Source organism: Cherax quadricarinatus, chromosome 53, assembly GCF_038502225.1.
Source record: "Cherax quadricarinatus isolate ZL_2023a chromosome 53, ASM3850222v1, whole genome shotgun sequence".
NCBI classification, from domain to species: domain Eukaryota; kingdom Metazoa; phylum Arthropoda; class Malacostraca; order Decapoda; family Parastacidae; genus Cherax; species Cherax quadricarinatus.
In genome coordinates, this window is record NC_091344.1 from 15,886,807 (window position 1) to 15,908,047 (window position 21,241).

The following is a 21,241-nucleotide window of genomic DNA, read 5'->3' on the forward strand; positions in this document are numbered from 1 at the left end:
AATTTGTCCTCTTTGAATATCATAGTATCCGTAGCCAACTACAAGATCTGGCTTTTATCATCTTGCAGGATTACTGTGTCTTAAATTAATGCCTCCGTCATACAAATCTATGTATCGTCTATAAGGGTGATACAGTGTCATGCTTTGTTCCTGTGTACGTAGTATATAAGTGAGGCGAGTACCGCGCCTTGAGGAACAGCTTTTTACTGTGGCAGCCCATGATTTCACTATTTTCTATTGGTTTTTGGGTTCTACTTGTTAGGAGTTAAATATCCATCTACACGCCTCTCCATTTATTCTTTTACACACATTTCGTACGTATTTACCCCTTGGTGGCACTTGATGAAGGCTTTTCATAAGTCAGTATACACGACACTTGCTCGTCTTCTAGCGTGTCTAAGTCATAATGGGCCAGTAACTGCTGCGATTCCATGTGACCAGTAATCTTGCTTCCTTATGCAGTTTCAAAGATCTTAATAATGTGTGATATCAACGTCTATAGTTTTTTTGCAACTGCTTTGTTGCCATCTTTGTGGGTTTTAATGACTTTCTTGTCTATATTATTATTATTATTATAATCAAGGGGGAAGCGCTAAACCCGGAGGATTATACAGCGCCTGGGGGGGGGGGGATGTGGAAGGCATTCAGGCTTAATTCGGGGAACTGGAGCTCAGATCCAATTCCCTAAATCAAGAGCCCCTCACCAACATCAAGGATTCTTGTCTATAGAACATTTAAGGGCGCGCATGTCTCGCTTTCCAACTAGCACCTTCTCCGCTATGGTAGTGTGTCTGAAACATACTTTAAGTACTATTAAGCTCATTCACTCCAAGTAGTGAGTCAGGCCCAAGTTAAGCATATTGTCTTTCCAGCACACGAATGTTTCAGTGAGACCCCAATTGATATTCTTTTTAAAATTACATTTGTTGAACAACATTCATGATTGAATGTATTCTGCTGATTTGGACCAGTGAGTCTACAGGTCTGTGTTTGTCTTCGACACTATGTTCTGTACTAGATCTTTTTGTATTTATCAGTGAATACAAGGTTAAAAGTTTTTCTAGCCTGATTTTCCACTGTCATCTGGGCTATGGTGTATTTACTGCAGTCTTAGTAGTTCAGTTCAGCGAGACTTTTTATCTAAACTTCCTCTTGAGATAATCTCTCTTACAATTTTTACTACATTCTTCCATTTTAGGCGTTGTAAATTGAAGTCGCCAGAAAGAGGATGTTGGTCATCATTTGGGGAATTTTCAAGACGGTCCTCGTTTTGCTGGGAAGTGGCAGCTGGTGGTCTATTTAAAAGCGCTAAAATATGATTCTAATTTTCAATATTAATCACCAGAACTTCCACTACGTGGTTTGTGATGTTAAGTAACTTAGGGTAAGCAAATGACTCCTTACTATACAGATCAACCCAACTCTCCCTTGGTTGTGTTCTTCAGTTCCACTGTCAACTTATGCTGCACTATTACAGTAGCGTGGCTACAGGCTCAGGGTACTGGGGTACGGGGATACCGTTCTCGAATCCTGAAGCGACCGGAGTACATATAGTTTCCTTTTTTTTTTATCCGGCCTCTAAATAGACTGTACCCAGGGTTCCTTATTTCACTGTCAAAGTGGGTAGTGTTACGTGGGTCTACTTATTATAATAATGATAATGATAATAATGATAAACTAAGCGCTAAACCCTTACGGGTCATACACACTATAAGTCTCCGTAAAACCTGCGAACATTGTATTTGACCCTGTGAGGAGTCCACTAATAAATATGTTAGGTAAAAGGACACAAGTGTAACTAACGTGCATTTTATTGTGGCAACGTTTCACTCTCCAGGAGCTTTATCAAGCCGTTACAGGTAGGCGCATAAAGTCACGTGAGCATCAAACTCACCATAACGAAATCCATTTACCTAACATATTGTCGGTAATTCTACCAACATTATTACACTAATAGATTCTCTCTCTCTCTCTCTCTCTCTCTCTCTCTCTCTCTCTCTCTCTCTCTCTCTCTCTCTCTCTCTCTCTCTCTCTCTCTCAGTTGAAGACTTTTCATGTTCACAAACAGGAATATTGTTGCATTACTTGTTCCTCTGCTGCTTTTTTTATCTTAATAACTGTGGCTCTGATGAGCCTCCCAATTTTTTTTCCCGGTCCAAAATGACTGAGGTGATACATTCTCACTATTTCTTGTCATTCTTCCCTGCTTCCTATCAGTAAAAAAAAAATATTTCCGTCTTTGTGGCAGTGGTCGTTATGGTGGGCTTAATGCTCACTTGGCTTTATGCGCCTTGTTCCCTTCACTTGGATTGCTGGACACGTTTCTGTTACGGCTCAATAAATGAGGAGGCGCCATAACACATTTTTTGGGTGGAAGTGTTTGCAGTTTATGGCATGACACACACACACACACACCTTTATTTATGAGGTTTCTGCATTTCCTAGGGTGGTCGTAATAGCAGATTCCACTGTGTCCATGTCTACAAATGGCCCGAAGCAGTGTTAACTGTGGGCTGCGATGTACGAGGTTAGAGGTGTCAAGCGAGTCATTTTCAACAGTTGTAACTGCTTTGGTCACTCAACCTGCAACTGACTCAGAGATTCGGGATTCTCAATAAAAAAATTCATGTCACGACCATTACTATTCCCTAGTCCCCAAGAACTGACCAGACTACCATAACCTTTTTACATAGCAAGAAGCATCTAGGAAGGTGTCATTCTTGGATAATGTGTTCACCTTGACACAAGATTACACGTGTAAGGCTTGATCGGGTAAATGTAGCACTTGGCTGTTTTTGCCCAAGCCTAGCGGCATGGTCCTCAAGTATACCTGCTTGCCATTTTCGCTCTCGTCTTCGGTGAAGCGTATTTCCAATCACGGAGTCACTGCACCTCTGGAATATGTTGTGGTGATAGTGGAAAGGTAACAGCGGTGGTGTTGGCAGTATTACTATTTTTAAAAACAAAATTTGGATACTGATAATACCGGCAGCGGTGACGACAGCGTCAGAGGGCATGTGGAGACGTGGGGAAACCTACAGTAGCCGTGCGGTGGTATGGGGAGGTAGTAACAAGGTGGGAAAGGTAGTAACAAGGTGGGGAAGGTATTAACAAGGTGGGGAAAGTAGTAACAATGTGAGGAAGGTAGTAACAAGGTAAGGAAGGTAGTAACAAGGTGGGGAAGGTAGTAACAAGGTGGGGAAAGTAGTAACAAGGTGGGGAAAGTAGTAACAAGGTGGGGAAAGTAGTAACAAGGTGGGGAAAGTAGTAACAAGGTAAGGAAGGTAGTAACAAGGTGAGGAAGGTAGTAACAAGGTGAGGAAGGTAGTAACAAGGTGGGGAAGGTAGTAACAAGGTGGGGAAGGTAGTAACAAGGTGGGGAAGGTAGTAACAAGGTGGGGAAGGCAGTAACAAGGTGGGGAAGGTAGTAACAAGGTGAGGAAGGTAGTAACAAGGTGAAGAAGGTAGTAACAAGGTGAGGAAGGTAGCAACAAGGTGAGGAAGGTAGTAACAAGGTGGGGAAGGTAGTAACAAGGTGAGGAAGGTAGTAACAAGGTGGGGAAGGTAGTAACAAGGTGAGGAAGGTAGTAACAAGGTGAGGAAGGTAGTAACAAGGTGGGGAAGGTAGTAACAAGGTGGGGAAGGTAGTAACAAGGTGGGGAAGGTAGTAACAAGGTGGGGAAGGTAGTAACAAGGTGAGGAAGGTAGTAACAAGGTGGGGAAGGTAGTAACAAGCTGAGGAAGGTAGTAACAAGGTGGGGAAGGTAGTAACAAGGTGAGGAAGGTAGTAACAAGGTGGGGAAGGTAGTAACAAGCTGAGGAAGGTAGTAACAAGGTGGGGAAGGTAGTAACAAGGTGAGGAAGGTAGTAACAAGGTGAGGAAGGTAGTAACAAGGTGGGGAAGGTAGTAACAAGGTGGCGAAGGTAGTAACAAGGTGGGGAAGGTAGTAACAAGGTGAGGAAGGTAGTAATAAGGTGGGGAAGGTAGTAACAAGCTGAGGAAGGTAGTAACAAGGTGGGGAAGGTAGTAACAAGCTGAGGAAGGTAGTAACAAGGTGGGGAAGGTAGTAACAAGGTGGGGAAGGTAGTAACAAGGTGGGGAAGGTAGTACAGTGGTGGGAAAGGTAGTACAGTGGTGGGGAAGGTAGTAACAAGGTGGGGAAGGTAGTAACAAGGTGGGGAAGGTAGTAACAAGGTGGGGAAGGTAGTACAGTGGTGGGGAAGGTAGTAACAAGGTGGGGAAGGTAGTAACAAGGTGGGGAAGGTAGTAACAAGGTGGGGAAGGTAGTAACAAGGTGGGGAAGGTAGTAACAAGGTGTGGAAGGTAGTAACAAGGTGGGGAAGGTAGTAACAAGGTGGGGAAGGTAGTAACAAGGTGGGGAAGGTAGTAACAAGGTGGGGAAGGTGGTAACAAGGTGGGGAAGGTAGTAACAAGGTGGGGAAGGTAGTAACAAGGTGGGGAAGGTAGTAACAAGGTGGGGAAGGTAGTAACAAGGTGGGGAAGGTAGTAACAAGGTGGGGAAGGTGGTAACAAGGTGAGGAAGGTAGTAACAAGGTGGGGAAGGTAGTAACAAGGTGGGGAAGGTGGTAACAAGGTGGGGAAGGTAGTAACAAGGTGGGGAAGGTAGTAACAAGGTGGGGAAGGTAGTAACAAGGTGGGGAAGGTAGTAACAAGATGGGGAAGGTGGTAACAAGGTGGGGAAGGTAGTAACAAGATGGGGAAGGTAGTAACAAGGTGAGGAAGGTAGTAACAAGGTGGGGAAGGTAGTAACAAGGTGGGGAAGGTAGTAACAAGGTGGGGATGTCGTACCGTAAAAGCTAAAACGTTATGTTTTAAAAAAAGGTTAGATACATGAGTGGGTATGGGTTGGACCTGACTAGCTTGTGCTAATAGGTCTGATGCCGTGCTCCTTCCTTAAGTGGATGTAACCTGGACCTGACTAGGTCGGGTCAGTGGCTTGAGCCGGTAGGTGACTTGGACCTGCCTCGCATGGGCCAGAAGGCCAGCTGCGGTGTTCCTTCTTGATGTTCTTAATGTAAGTGGCTCAGCTCTAGGCTTACCTAACTGCGGGCTGGCGAGAGTGCCACTCAACTTTCCACAGCAGCAGAAACAAATCCATGCTTCACTACATATTTTTACGGTAACACTTTACTGGCACAATTTACCAGTCACACTTTCTTCCAGGCAATATTTCCCCATGACCCGGCGGGGTTTAAAATGTATACGATAAGGTTACGTTATTATTTTTACGTTTTTTTTTTTCACATGAAAATATACACAATACTGTTAGTTATTTTCCGAGGAACTGGTGGAACTACTATTAAATGGTCAATGTTTATTATATGTCCATGGTTAAAATGTTTATTATATGTCCATGGTTAAAATGTTTATTATATGTCCATGGTTAAAATGTTTATTATATGTCCATGGTTAAAATGTTTATTATATGTCCATGGTTAAAATGTTTATTATATGTCCATGGTTAAAATGTTTATTATATGTCCATGGTTAAAATGTTTATTATATGTCCATGGTTAAAATGTTTATTATATGTCCATGGTTAAAATGCAGAGATACTTCCATCGTGGTCTAGGGCCTGGTCCCAGAAGGTGGCGGTAAAATTGGTGGTGGTAGTAGTGGTGGTGGTATAGCAGTGACGGTAGTAGTGGTGGGGGTAGTAGAGATGGTGTAGTAGTAGTGATGGTGGTAGTGGTGGCAGTACTGTAATGGTTGTGGTAGTAGTAGTGACTGTGATAGTGATGGTAGTAGTAGTGATACTGTTGATAGTGATGGTGATAGTAGTAATGGTGGCAGTAGTAGTGTTGGTGGTGGTAGTGGTGGTGGTAGTAGTGGTGGTGGTAGTGGTAACTGATAGTGTGCAAGAAAGGTATAAAATACCGACAATATGAAAGTTAAGACACATGTGCAACATCTGGATATCTTTATTGTAGTAGACGTTTCGCCATCCAGTGGCTTTATCAATACAGATTCTAGGACATAATAGGAAGACAGCAGAACTATATACAAAAGATGAGGTAATCAGTCCCTCGGCCTTGGAGTTAGTGTTCACAGCATCGTGGTGGAGGAGAATCTGGAGCAAAGGCAAGAAGACTGACGTTTATATAGGCGTCAGTGGAAGGGACGGGCAGCAGACGAGGGCAGTCACTGGTAGGCGGGATTCCCCAGTGGAAGTAGGTCCTTCCCAAAGAGATGGGTTAGTTGCAGCAGCCGTGAAGAAGATATCCAGATGTTGCACATGTGTCTTAACTTTCATATTGTCGGTATTTTATACCTTTCTTACACAACTTGTCAGACACTGCAACATCATGGAATCTTGGTTCAGAGGACATCTACAAGACCTTCTTCACGGCTGCTGCAACTAACCCATCTCTTTGGGAAGGACCTACTTCCACTGGGGAATCCCGCCTACCAGTGACTTTGCCCTCGTCTGCTGCCCGTCCCTATCCACTGACGCCTATATAAACCGCCAGTCTTCTTGTCTTTGCTCCAGATTCTCCTCCACCACGATGCTGTGAACACTAACTCCAAGGCCGAGGGACTGATTACCTCATCTTTTGTATATAGTTCTACTGTCTTCCTATTATGTCCTAGAATCTGTATTGATAAAGCCACTGGATGGCGAAACGTCTACTACAATAAAGATATCCAGATGTTGCACATGTGTCTTAACTTTCGTAACTGATAGTGTTTGTGGGAGGTTGTGCTGCTGGTGATTTATCTGGAACTGACCTGGAGGGTGTTCCGGGGGTCAGCGCCCTCGCGAACCAGTCCTTGACCAGGCCTCCCGGTGGATCAGGGCCTGGTCAACCAGGCTGTCACTGCTCGCAGAACGTAGTCCAACGTACAAACCACAACCCGGCTAATCGGGTACTGACTTTAGGTATCTCTCCAGTTCCCTCTTGAAGGCAGTGCAGATTTGGGACCAGTCCCTCTAGGATTTTCAAGTAGTAGATCATGATGTATCTCTCTCGCCTGCATTGCAGTGAGTACAGGTCAAGTGACCCCAAACGTTTCCAGTAATTATAGTGCTTGACAGAACTTATATGTGCAGTAAAGGTTCTCTGTACATTATATAGATCTGCGATTTCATCTGCCTTGAATGGAGCTGTAAGTGTACAGCAGTATTCCAGCCTAGAGAGAACAAATGATTTAAAAAGGTCACCATTAGCTTGTTTTGAAGGTTCTCATTATCTACCCGATCATTTCATCGTGGTGGTAGTGGTAGTGATGGTGTGGGTGGTGGTGGAGGTAGTACTGGTGGCGGAGGTAGTGGTGGTGGCGGAGGTAGTGGTGGTGGCGGAGGTAGTGATGGTGGTGGTGGATGGTGATAAGTGGAAGACACTTCAAAACATTCCGACCAGTGGGTCCTTGCCATCCACAAATTATCTTCGGGGTGTTGGTGAAATGCGTGTGTGGGGGAGGTGTGGGTGTGGGGTGTAGAAAAGGTGTAGGTGTGGGGGGAGGTGTAGGTGTGGGGGGAGGTGTAGGTGTGGGGGTGTAGGTGTCGGGGGGAAGGTGTAGGTGTCGGGGGGAAGGTGTAGGTGTCGGGGGAAGGTGTAGGTGTCGGGGGAAGGTGTAGGTGTCGGGGGAAGGTGTAGGTGTCGGGGGAAGGTGTAGGTGTCGGGGGGAGGTGTATGTGTGGGGGAGAGGTGTAGGATTGTGGGAGGGGTGTAGGTTTGTGGGAGAGGTGTGGGTGTGTAGGAGAGGTGTGGGAACTTTTTGAAAAGGTTCTAAGAAGCATAATCGCAAATCACTTGGATTCCCAACAGTTGTACTATCCAGGGCAGCGTAAGTTTAAAGCAGGTCGATCTTGCCTCTCGCAACCACTGGACCACTATGATATGGTCTTGGATGCACTGGAAATCAGAGAGAATGCAGATGTAGTATACACAGATTTTGTATAAGCTTTTGACAAGTACAATAATGGTGTAATAGCGCACAAAATGCGTGCTAAAAAGAAAACTAGGGAAGTGGTCAGATGGATCTTCAACCTTCTAACCAATCGTTCACAAAGCGTAATTAAGTCGGGGGCTGCCACAGTGAAAAGCTCTGTTCCACAAGGCACAGTACTCGCCCCCCCCATCCTGTTCCTCATATCAGACATAGAGATGTAAACCATAGCACCGTGTCGTTCTTGGCATATGATACTAGAATCAGCATGAGACTGTCATCCACTTAGGATATAGTAAATCTCCAAGCAGATATAAACTAAGTTTTCGAATGGACAACTACGTTACGGAAAACTGGAGGAAATAATAGCTAAAACTGAGTATATTACAAACTCTCATCACACAACAGAGCGGAAAAGTAGTGTGAAGGACTTGGGAGTGTTAATGACAGAGGATCTCGCCTTTAAGTGTCACTACCACATCTGAGAGAAATTTGATAGGATGGATAATGAGAACTTTCAAAACAAGGGATGCCAAATCAAGGATGACCTTTTTCAAATCACTTCTCTCTAGGTTGGAATACTGCTGTACACTAACAGCTCCATCCAAGGCAGGTGAAATCGCAGATCTATCTAATGTACAGAGAACCTTTACTGCACATATAAGTTCTGTCAAACACCTTAATTACTGGGAAAGCTTGGAAGCACTTGATCTGTACTCACTGGAGCGCAGGTGAGAGATGCATCATAATCTACACCTTGAAAACCCTAGAGACACTGGTCCCAAATCTGCGCACAGAAATCACTTCTTACGAAAGCAAAAGACTGGGCAAACGGTGCAACATCCCTCCTCAATGAAAAGTAGGGGCGCCATTAGTACTCTAAGAAGAACACAATAAGGGTCCGGGGCCTAAGACTGTTCAACAGCCTCCCACCAACCATAAGGGTAATTACCAATAGACGCCTGGCTGCTGTCAAAGAGGTGAGCTGGGCAGATACCTGAAAGTCAGTACCCGATCAGCCGGGCTGTGGTTCATACGTTGGACTATGCGCGGCCAGCAGTAACAGTCTGACTGATGAGGCCCTAATCCACCGGGAGACCTGATCAAGGACTGGCCCGCGGGGGCGCTGACCCCTGGAACACCCTCCAGGTAGACTCCACGTGAAGAGGAATGGGTGTCAGAGGTATAGATGTGTGGGAGATAAGTTGTGTGGGAGAGGTGTGTGCGTGTGGGGTGGGAGTGTATGTGGGAGTGTATGTGGGAGTGTGTATGTGGGAGAGTATGTGGGAGAGGAGTGTATGTGGGAGAGGAGCGTGTGTACGTGGGAGTGTGTATGTGGGAGAGGAGTGTATGTGGGAGAGTGTATGTGGGAGAGTGTATGTGGGAGAGGAGTGTATATGGGAGAGGAGCGTGTGTATGTGGGAGAGGAGCGTGTGTATGTGGGAGAGGAGTGTATGTGGGAGTGTGTATGTGGGAGAGGAGTGTATGTGGGAGAGTATGTGGGAGAGGAGTGTATGTATGTGGGAGAGGAGTGTGTGTATGTGGGAGAGGAGTGTATGTGGGAGAGGAGTGTGTATGTGGGAGAGGAATGTGTATGTGGGTGTATGTGGGAGAGGAGTGTGTGTATGTGGGAGTGTGTGTGGGAGTGTGTGTGTGGGAGAGTGTGTGTGGGAGAGGAGTGTATGTGTGGGAAAGGAGTGTATGTGTGGGAAAGGAGTGTATGTGTGGGAAAGGAGTGTATGTGTGGGAAAGGAGTGTATGTGTGGGAAAGGAGTGTCTGTGTAGTGTGTGTGGGAAAGGAGTGTGTGTGGGAAAGGAGTGTATGTGTGGGAAAGGAGTGTGTGTGTGGGAAAGGAGTGTATGTGTGGGAAAGGAGTGTGTGTGGGAAAGGAGTGTATGTGTGGGAAAGGAGTGTATGTGTGGGAAAGGAGTGTATGTGTGGGAAAGGAGTGTATGTGTGGGAAAGGAGTGTATGTGTGGGAAAGGAGTGTGTGTGGGAAAGGAGTGTATGTGTGGGAAAGGAGTGTGTGTGGGAAAGGAGTGTATGTGTGGGAAAGGAGTGTGTGTGGGAAAGGAGTGTATGTGGGAAAGGAGTGTATGTGTGGGAAAGGAGTGTATGTGTGGGAAAGGAGTGTATGTGGGAAAGGAGTGTATGTGTGGGAAAGGAGTGTATGTGGGAAAGGAGTGTATGTGTGGGAAAGGAGTGTGTGTGGGAAAGGAGTGTATGTGTGGGAAAGGAGTGTATGTGTGGGAAAGGAGTGTGTGTGGGAAAGGAGTGTGTGTGGGAGAGAAATGTGTGCATGTGTGGGAAACAGGCACCTTTACTGAACGTTTGAAACTTGGCCACTGAGGATTTTGTAAGTTATCCATCCCAGGATGCTAGAAGCGTGCTCAACAACATTAGTCACAAGCCACCTGCACATGCCCAGTGTTCCTAGAATCTAGCCACAGTGACCGTACACAAGTGTTGAAATTTTGAAACCGATTGCATACGGCATTCTCTAGTTTGAGAATAAAAAAAAACGAAATATTGGAGAAAGAATAAAGATCAAAGATCATTTAGACAATTTTTTAAGGATCCCCCTTCAGGGATACGTAACTAGACAAAAAAGAATTACCAACACTATGTGGCAAGTACCATAAATGTCTAAGGAAATAAAAGTAACAATGCGATCAAACACCACAAGCAAACGGTATATACATATACAAACATTATTCTCATACCCGACCAGCAGGGTTCGAACCCAAGAATGAATATCTCAGCCAGACCGGAATCGTAGATTCCCTCCCACTGCAGCATAATCTTCATACTTCTAAAGTGAATTGATACAAGTCAATGGCTGGCGAAACGTCTTCGTAATAAAAATACCCAGGTGTTGCATATGCGTCTTAATCATTACCAACGTATAGTATATTTACATGTGTAGCACTGAAGAGATCTTTACTGACTAAACGTTTCGCCAGCATAGTAGCCTTCTTCTGTGGAAGCGCGAAACTTTTCTGCAATGAAGATACCCATGTTTCTTACCATGTGCTAGGCAAAAGACGTCATCAGGGTAACCAGGGATCCCAGGGCGGCTAGTTTTCTATTCCAGCGACTCGGGCTGCGGTTCAGAGGGGTAATGCCTGCTGTATCCTGGGTACGCACCCCAATTCTGAGGAGCTGAATGAGATTTTTTGCAATGTAATCTGTGACAAACACGCAGCAATATGTACTTGAAATATATACCTCAAACCTCATATACTGTATATGCCATTTTTGTACTAGCTATGTGTACCACGCTGAGTAATAAAATATACCTATTGGTAAAAAAAAATGGAGTGGCAGGTGAAGTGGGATATTCAAATGGCTTCAGGAAGAAATCAAACATTTTTCCTCGAAGCCTTTTCATCATCTCAATTACTGGAATTTTGACTACTGGAAACGCTTGGAGTAGCATGATCTGTACTTACTGGAGCGCAGGCGAGAGAGACGCATCATAATCAACACTTGTAAAATCCTAGAGGGACTGGTCCCAAATCTGCACACACAAATCACTCCCTACGAAAGCAAAAGACTGGGCAGACGGTGCAACATACCCCTAGTGAAAAGTAGGGACGCCATTAGTACACTAATAGAAAATACAATAAGTGTCCGGGGCCCAAGACTGTTCAACAGCTTCCCACCAGGCATAAGGGAAATTATTAATAGACCCCTGGTTGTCTTCAAGGAGATGGACAGATACCTAAAGAAGTCAGTACCCGATCAGCCGGGCTGTAGATCGTACGTTGGACTACGTGCGGCCAGCAGCAACAACCTGGTTGATCAGGCCCCGATCCACCGGGAGGCCTGGCCAAGGACTGGGCCGCGGGGCCGTTGACCCCCAGGAACACACTGTAAGTAGGTAAACTCCAGGTTTTCCAAGGCTATGGGTCCCACAATTTGCACTAGAGGTGGACCCCAACTCACGGGTTGTATACATGTCTTACTCATCAACTTAACGGTTTTCAACACCAGTTTAATATGAAACTGGTGGAATGTTTACAAAATATTATTTCTCACGGGCGAGAAGTGTGGGTACGGCATCAGGTTACAGAGACCAGGTGCGGGGCCGCCCACACACTAAACACCTTCACCTGGTCTAGGGAAAAACTATGTAAGAACATGTAAGAATCAGTATTGGCGTCAAAATAAAAAAAAAACATAAAAGGTACAGGAATATCCACAGCAGCAAAACTAAACAATGTAATTAAAATTTACTTAGAATAGGGTGTTTATGTGAATTAAGGAGATAGCTGATGTAGGTAACTGCTCTTAGCTTGTCAATAAAGTCAGGAATCCTTAACTTGTTAATAAAGCTAGGGATCATTAACCTAACCCTGTCGAACCCTGTGTAAGAGAGAGAGAGAGAGAGACAGAGAGAGAGGAGAGAGAGAGAGACAGAGAGAGAGGAGAGAGAGAGAGACAGAGAGAGAGAGAGACAGAGAGAGAGAGAGACAGAGTGAGACACAGAGTGAGACACAGAGAGAGAGTGAGACACAGAGAGAGACAGACAGAGACAGAGACAGAGAGAGACAGAGAGAGACTGAGACTGACTGACTTTGAGGGGAGGGGGTAGGGAAGGAGAGTTGCAGACACCTGGCCCAGGCTGTGTGCCAACAGTTCACCTAATGGAATATACGAGGCGGCAGGTGGCGAAGTCCTTGGCTGTTAGAGGAGAGGGAGGGAGTCAAGAGGGGGAAGGGGAAGGTGTTAAGGGGAAGTTGGGAAGGGGAAGGTGTTAAGGGGAAGTTGGGAAGGGGAAGGTGTTAAGGGGAAGTTGGGAAGGGGAAGGTGTTAAGGGGAAGTTGGGAAGGAGCTGCGGTGGTTTTTAGTTTGTTGGGGGTGGAGTCTGAGGAAGTAGGCTAACACTTTTTTTTTTTTTACATACAGAGCAAGACCGGTTGGAAGATTATGAACTAATCTTCAGAACTCACGAAATCGTAGTGACACGATTGCAAACAAACCATACCCCGGCCGGGATTGAACCCGCGGTCAGAGAGTCTCAAAACTCCAGCCCGTTCGTCACGGCCACGCTAGCTGGAGATTCGTCTGTAAAAACTTGCATTTGTGGTCACAGTGGTGCCTGTGCTAACCTTCCTATGGTGTAGAAATATACCTAGTTGGACGAATCTAATTGTGGCTAGCTGGTCTAGTGGCTAACGCGACGGGCTGGAGTTTTGAGACTCTCTGACCGCGGGTTCAATCCCGGCCGGGGTATGGTTTAATCTTCAAAAACCAGTTAACAGTTGACATCCCAGCACCAGCTTTGTGGTTGTTTTACTAGCAACTTATTTTTCCTAGCTACAATACCTGAAACATTATGTCTAGGTACAATACCCCGAGACATTGTGTCTAGCTACAATACCTGACAATCACCCCTTTCCCCGTCTTCAGCTACAATAAATGAGACCCTCCTAGCCTTCAGCTACATACTCGAGCGCTATCATATATTCTTAGGGTTTCTAATGACTGAAAAGTTAACTATTAGTGTATATATGTATGTAGCTAGATATATTTTAGCATCCGTATTACTCTTTCGTCCCCCACTCTTCCCTCTGTCTCTTACGTATAATTATTCTTGCCCCCACTTTTGAATGATAGCGATATCTTCCTAAAAATTCCATTTCTCTTGTGTATGGTACGGGCTATTCTGAGAGACAGTATGTATTTGTCAAGTGACAGCAACTTCAGCTCTGCTGGAAGGAAACCTTTGAAGCTGCCTTACCTAATGAACCTTTACTGGAATACTTTACGGTTCTTTATTGCTCTACTGCTGTCGTCCCTGCTCAGGTTGATTTCAACACTATGTGACTTATCCTTTGTGATGGAATACGACATTAAAACACAGCTAGCTTTTGTTTCCTCTGTGCAAGTATCATAAGAAATAGAGTAGCAATACATTACTGGTGCATCCAGTTTTGTTTAATAATAATAATAAACTCGATACTGCCTAATTTTTAGTTACACTACCTGTAACTCCCTGACCTTCAGTTTCAAAACCAGAGATACAGTGACTAGCTACAGTATATAAGAACCCCTAAGTCCTCAGCCGTAGCGCCAGAGACAGTGTTTGCTTAAAGGAAAAAAGGCACAATACCGTGAATACAATACACAACTCACATATAGGAGACAAACTTGTGACTACGTTTCAGTCCGACTTGGACCATCAACTAGTCACACAGAAGCGCAAAGGGGAGAGAGATGGGGTGACGGGAGTAGTGTAACGAGAGGATGAGCTTGGTGAAAGCGATCACAAATCACTTAGCTTCAATATATCATGGAATTACCTAAATAACTGCAATCAAGCCTCTGTCCCAGACTTCCACTTGGCCGATTTCATGGGATTGAGAAATTACCTGGGTGGGTTAAATTGGAACGCCCTGACTATGGGTCAGGTAGGTGGTGTTGGTTGCCAATATGACGTTTTTCATGACTCAAGAAATCGTAATGACACGATTGCAAATAAACCATACCCCCGGCCGGGATTGAACCCGCGGTCATAGTTCTAGCTGCCTAGACAACTTACGTTCCAAGTAGGGGAATTACATCAACCAAATATCATCCCAAATGGATAAACAATAGCTTCAAACATCTCACCAGTCAAAAGAGAGGCATATATAGACGTATCAAAAGAGGGGATGGGCAGTTAAGAAATCAATATATTCAATTAGAGAGAAATAAAAAGGGGAATAAAAAAAGCTAGAGAGATTATGGGCTAAAGTAACAAGGGATTCGAAGACTAACCCAAAAGGTTTCTTTCAGGTATACAGAAGTAAGATTAGGGACAAGACTGGCATACTCAAAAGTAACTCGGGTCAAATCACTGACAGTGATAAGGAAATGTGAAAAATTAACTCTTATTTCCTCTTAGTTTTTACGCAGGAAGATACTAGCAAAATTCCAGAAATAAATTATGTAAAACAGGACGATAATACACTATGCACGATTAGGGTAACTAGTGACATGGTCCTCAGACAAATAAAGAAATTAATACCTAACAAATCTCCAGACCCTGATGAAGTGTTTGCAAGGATTTTAAAGGAATGTAAAGAGAAGCTTAGCAAACCTTTGGCTAGTCTTTTCAACCTATCAGTACAAAATGGCACAGTGCCAAACAAGTAGAAAATGGCAAATGTAATACCCGTTTACAAAGCAGGACCGGTCCTTAGCTTCAAACCAGAGACCAATAAGCCTTACCTCCATAGTGGAAAAATTTATGGAATCAATAATTACCGAAGCAATTCGTAGCCATCTTGAAAGGCATAAACTGATTAACGAATCTCAGCATGGTTTTACAAAGGGGCGTTCCTACCTTACGAATTTACTAACTTTTTTCACCAAGGTATTTGAGGAGGTAGATCATGGTAATGAATACAATATAGTGTATATGGACTTCAGTAAGGCTTTTGATAGAGTTCCACATCAGAGGCTACTGAGGAAAATTATGGCACATGGAATAGGAGGAGAATTTTTTTTTCCTGAGTACAGGCGTGGTTGACAGGTAGGCAGCAGTCCGTTTGCATCGATGGGGAGAAATCAGAGTGGGGGTCGCGTCACAAGTGGTGTTCCACAGTGGTCAGTGTTGGGCCCTTTGTTGTTCACAATTTATATAAACGACATTGATGAAGGAATAAATAGCGACATACGCAAGTTTGCTGATGACACCAAAGTAGGTCGCCTAATTCATTCTAATGAGGACATTACAGCACTCCAGGAAAATTTGAATAGATTAATGCAGTGGTCGGAGAAGTGGCAGATGTAGCTTAATATAGACAAATGCAAAGTTATAAACACTGGGCAGGAAAATAACCATGCCACATATAAACTAAATAATGTAGATCATACTGTTACTGATTGCGAAAAGGATTTAGGAGTTCTGGTTAGCAGTAATCTAAAACCAAGACAACAGTGCACAAGTGTTCGTAATAAAGTGAACAGACTACTTCGCTTCATATCAAGGAGCATAAATAATAGGAGTCCTAAGGTTGTTCAACTATGTATCTTTGGTTAGGCCTCATTTCGATTATGATGCACAGTTCTGGTCACCGTATTACAGAATAGATATAAATTCACTGGAAAACGTACAAAGGAGGATGATAAAGTTGATCCCATGTATCAGAAATCTTCCCTATGAGGATATACCGAGGGTCCTGAATCTGCAATCTAGAAAGGCGTAGAATTAGGAGGGATATGACTGAGGTGTAAAAATGGATAGCAGGAATAAATAAAGGGAATGTAAATAGCGTGCTAAAAATATCTAGCCAAGAGAGGACTGCAGCAATGGTTTTAAGTTGGAAAAATTCAGATTCAGGAAGGATATAGGAAAGCACTGGTTTGGTAACAGAGTTGTCGATGAGTGGAACAAACTCCTAAGTACCGTCATAGAAACTAAGACGTTGTGTAGTTTTAAAAATAGGTTGAATAAATACATGAGTGGGTGTGGTTGGGTGAGAGTTGGACTTGACTAGCTTGTGTTAATAGGTCTGATGCCGTGCTCCTTCTGTAAGTGGATGTGACCTGGCCTGACTAGGTGGGTCATTGGTTTAAGCCGGGAGGTGACTTGAACCTGCCTCGCATAGGTCAGTAGGCCTGCTGAAGTGTTCCTTCTTTCTTATGTTCTTATTATAGTAATTGTAGTAATAGTAGAGGTAATCTAAGAACAAGAGAAAAGATTAGCACTGCAGGAGTGTTAATGCCCCACGAGGGAAGGACTCAAATTCCAGTAGGGAGAAAATCCCATACGACAGGACCCAACTAGGCAGAAGACAGCAAAAGGAAATGAGAATAGATAGGGAGAGGAGGAGATAAAGAAGTTTGGATCATTTGACAATATAATGAGGAAGGAAGGCATCTACAGAGACAAAAATCAAGACTAAGAATCACATTAAGAAAGCTCTGTATAATCAGGAGTTCAAAGTGATAGTTTAAGTGTTAAGTAAAAAAAAAATCATCCAAACATTTTGGATATGATTTTCCATTTGTGTGCGCGTTTATGTGCGCGTGTGCATGATCACCGAGCTATTTCTGTGCTCGCTGAGTTATTTGCGAGGGTCGAGACTTAGCTCCTGGTTCGGTCTCCTAGACTGCTTCCATCACTGCCTCTTCCAAGTCATTCCACTTCTCAAATATCCTGACTCAAAAAAATAAAGTACTTCCTTACATCACATCCCTATGGCTCATCTGTGTCTTCAGCTTCCCTTCGTGCCCCCTTCATCCTGGTCCTCTTAATTTACATAGTTTGTATTGTTATCATGTCTCCCCATGTCCGTCTCTCCGGCAACGTAGTCAGGTTAACCAAACCATACCACGGGTGGGGTTAGAACCCGCGATCAGAGTCATAAAACTCCAGACCGACGCGTTAGCCACTGGGCCAGCTTATTTCGTTAGTTAGGTTAACTTTAATATCTTCTCGTAGTGCCTTCGTCTCGGTTCCGGTACTAGTCTTGTTGCAAACCTCTGAACCTTTTGTGTGCGAGGAAGATGGTAGGTTCAGCACTCGTCTGTATAAGGAAAATTCTCTGTAACCTTCTACAAAGATGGGTACAAGACTGCAATGTTCTAGAATAGGCCACGCCTATTTATTTTACAAAGGAAAGATTAACTGACCAGGTCTGAGCACTGAGGCCTAATGTTGCTTTCCCTTTTTTGGCGTCGGCAAACTGTCACCTTGTCTTTATATTATTAGTTAATTGCATTCTCAAGTGCCTATGAACTCTTATTATGAAAGACGTGTATGATTTAAAGAGCAGAGGTTGTTAGTGTTGAGTTCTCTGTGCAGCAAAGCATCACAAACATTTCAATACATCCTCACAAATTATAAACACAAAAAAGTCCCAATGATGAAACTATGTATACAACAACAACAACAACAACAACATACAAAGAAAAGTAATGAACGACTGTCGGTGAATCCCCGTCTACTGTTATGTTTATTTAAAAATATTTTAATGTATATTTATCACGATAACTTATTTGCCTCTTATTACCCCAATTAACAATTTACTGAACCAGTAAGTGACAAATTAATATAATGTTAAGGTGCTCGTAGTCTATGACATTCAAGTGGTATTGTGGCTTTCCGACTAGCTTAGTGTCGTCGCGATATTCTGATGGGGTACACGATAATCCGTTATCGTTATCATATATGTAAATCAAGAGTAGAACCGGTCCTAAGAGTGCCCCTTGCGGCACGCCTTTGTTACGTCCAGCCATGCTGATAGTTTTGTTTATGACTGCCCACTGCTGGCTTCCACATAAACAACTTTCAAAGAAGACTTTATTCGGATTAACGACCTAAAAGAGTCAATAACCTAGGATAACCCAGAATAATACCCACAACAATCTATTAACTCCTAGGCACCTAGATATTTACCGCTCAGTAACAGGGGCAGCAGATGCTAGGATACTTGCCCTTGGGTGCCCTGTACTCCCAGGATTTGATCACTGTTTCTTTGGTTTTGAGCTGAATTCTGTACTGGAGAGCTACAGGGTACTTTCAGCCATTGTAGCTTATAATCATAACCACAATTTTTAAAGGGGTAGATCGGTAAGCCAGCGGAAGGCCTCGGTCAGATGATCAAAAGCTCCAGTTGCGGGTTATCACTAAAACTCGCGTTAGACAACACTTGTCCTGTTTCCTGACAAATCTCACTTAAGCCACTGTAGTTCACATTAAACTATTCTTCTAGGACATCTTTGGTTTGTTTTAATATGCTATTTTAGGTTAGCTATTTAATATGCTATTTTAGGTTAGCATACGTTTAAGTAAATACAATTTAACAAGTTACAATTATTATGGGGAGCGCTAAACCCAAAGGATTATGCAGCGCCTGTGGTTTGTTCACAATCGTGTTATTACGATTTGGTGAGTCAGGATACACGAGTGTTAAAATGTTGAAGCCTATCAGAAGTCTTCTTGAGTAAACTCACAGAAACCAGTTTCGGGCATAGTCTATATAAAAGTGACGAAAAGTGCACCTGTACTTAAGTGCTTCACGAGCCTTCACGTAGTTGCACTTAAACAGGTCTGAACAGTTGAAGCCGATCGGACAAGGCGTTCTGGAGGTATAAACAAGAGCCTTGGAGGAAGATAGTGGATTTTTAAACAGAGAGAATACAACAAGTAATTTTGAGGTTATATGCAAATATGTTATGTTGGAAATATTACAAAATACTGACAAGTTAAGGATTAAGACACATGTGCAACAGTTAGGTATCTTTATTGTTGAAACGTTTCGCCTACACAGTAGGCTTCTTCAGTCAAATACAAAGGCAGCGGTAGCAGTGAAATAAAGATATGATCAGTCCATCATCCTTGGAGAAAAAGTATTTGAGTCGATGTAATTAGTCCATCAATCAAGATCGATGGACGGTTTACATCAACTTCGGCCTGAGGGACTGATTACCTCAAACTCCTGATCTTCATCATTCTTTGTACCGGACTGATGAAGCCACTGTGTGGCGAAACGTTTCCTCAAAGATACCCGAGCGCTGCACACGTGTCTAATTTGTCAAGGATGGAGATCTTAAGACGAGTTTAGCTCCATTACAAAAGTAATGGAGAAACTAGTTTCTCAGCATAAAAGTTAAGTTTAATAACGAAGAGACGATGTCCACTGCGTCTGTACATCCCTACGTTAAGTAACTTTTAAGTGCTCTTTAAATTTTAAGGAAGCCTTTCCCTGCGTACTCTTACTCTTTCCACTTGTCGTCTTGTTGCCCCTACCAACATAATTAAATTTTCCTGGCGTCTCACCTATTTTTGTTCCCCCGCCATTTGTATTACCGACTGCAAAAATATGTAATAGGTATTAATGTACAGACATCCAGTACCAGGGGAAGCAGAGAGCCGACCTGTGTGTGTGTGTGTGTGTGTGTGTGTGTGTGTGTGTGTGTGTGTGTGTGTGTGTGTGTGTGTGTGTGTGTGTGTGTGTGTGTGTGTGTGTGATTATGAAAAAATCGCGAAAAAACGAAACACGATGCAAAACCACCACGGGGGAACTATAGGCCTTTCGTTTTTCAATCAACACATCAGGAGCTTGCAATGTTGCAGAAAAGATTAAAGTTAAGCAAACACGTTCAGAGGAAGCGTGTTTGCTCAGATCTTGGCTTTGCCTCGTACTGGAAGTTTGTACACTAATACCTATACATATTTTTACAACGGAAAGCGATAGTCCATTGTGTTTCTCCTCCGTATGTTTTAATAGGACAGTTATGTATTGTCTGTCTTGTCATTCTAGAACGGACGGCCAAGCCTCAACCCCCCTTGTGCTGCATGACCCACATGGGTTTATCTCATTACAAAGAAATATTAAATATTGCTGTCTTCCCAGATGATACAGATTTACGGTGAAAACATGCAAGAGCTGGAAAATCAGATATGGTAGAAGCATTTGTATTCAGAGAACAAGTTGGGTGATGTTGATTGATGGATGGAGACGAGTCAGCCTGCTGCTCCCAGTGTACGAGATGGTGGACTGGTATATTTAATGTGCTGTCGCACGATTAAATAAGTAATAGGGACAAAATATACACAGACAAAGACACATAGTGGAGGAAGGAACCATACATAGTTTTAAGATGAGGTTTGATAAGGCTCATGGAGCAGGGTGAGAGGACCTAGTAGCGATCAGTGAAGAGGCGGGGCCAGGAGCGATGACTACCTCTGCAGCCACAAATAGGCGAGTATACACACGAGACAGACAGACAGACAGACAGACAGACAGACACACACACACACACACACACACACACACACACACACACACACACACACACACACACACAGGGTTTATTGTCTACTGAGAAGTGCCTTTAACAACTAGTAACAAACGAGATTGGAGCAAAACTTGAGGTACAGGCACGAACAACAGGGAACGTACTCCGGTGAATCAAGGAGTACCTTAAGAAAAGGAAGCGAAGAGTGATTGTCCTGGAAGAGATGTTAAAATGGATAAAAGTAACAAAGGGGGAGCCTCAAGGATCGATATTAGGACTGTGTCTGCTTCATGAGAATGACATAACAGATAGGACTGCATCACATACATCCCTCTTTGCTGCTAATATTAAGATAATGAAGAGAATAGAGAGACAAGGACAAGAAGACTATAAATGGATCTGGACAAACTGCAAGACTGATCAGGTAATTGGTTGATGGAAGGGTCAAGAAGACTGGGCACGGAGTATAGCCTCGAGAAACAGAAGCTGCATCTCTCACTAAAAAAGACTTAATATATTGCCAGAGGCTCGGGTCAACAAATAACCTTTGCAGCTAATACTCGTCTGGCCAATCTAAAAGTAGTTTTTCA

At 43.6% G+C, this 21,241-nt stretch overlaps 1 long non-coding RNA gene across 3 annotated transcripts in view; it reads right to left on the bottom strand.

Annotated features, from left to right (window-relative positions):
• The window catches only part of LOC128692332 (uncharacterized), a 297,304-nt gene that overhangs the window by 162,448 nt on the left and 113,615 nt on the right, over positions 1-21,241 (bottom strand). The window contains exon 4 of one of the 3 annotated variants that reach the window (XR_011393463.1): positions 16,076-16,097. The exons of the other annotated variants lie outside the window; for them this stretch is intronic. This is a non-coding gene — a long non-coding RNA (uncharacterized lncRNA). Of the gene's footprint in view, positions 1-16,075; positions 16,098-21,241 lie in introns of those variants that run through there. 3 annotated transcript variants of the gene reach the window in all.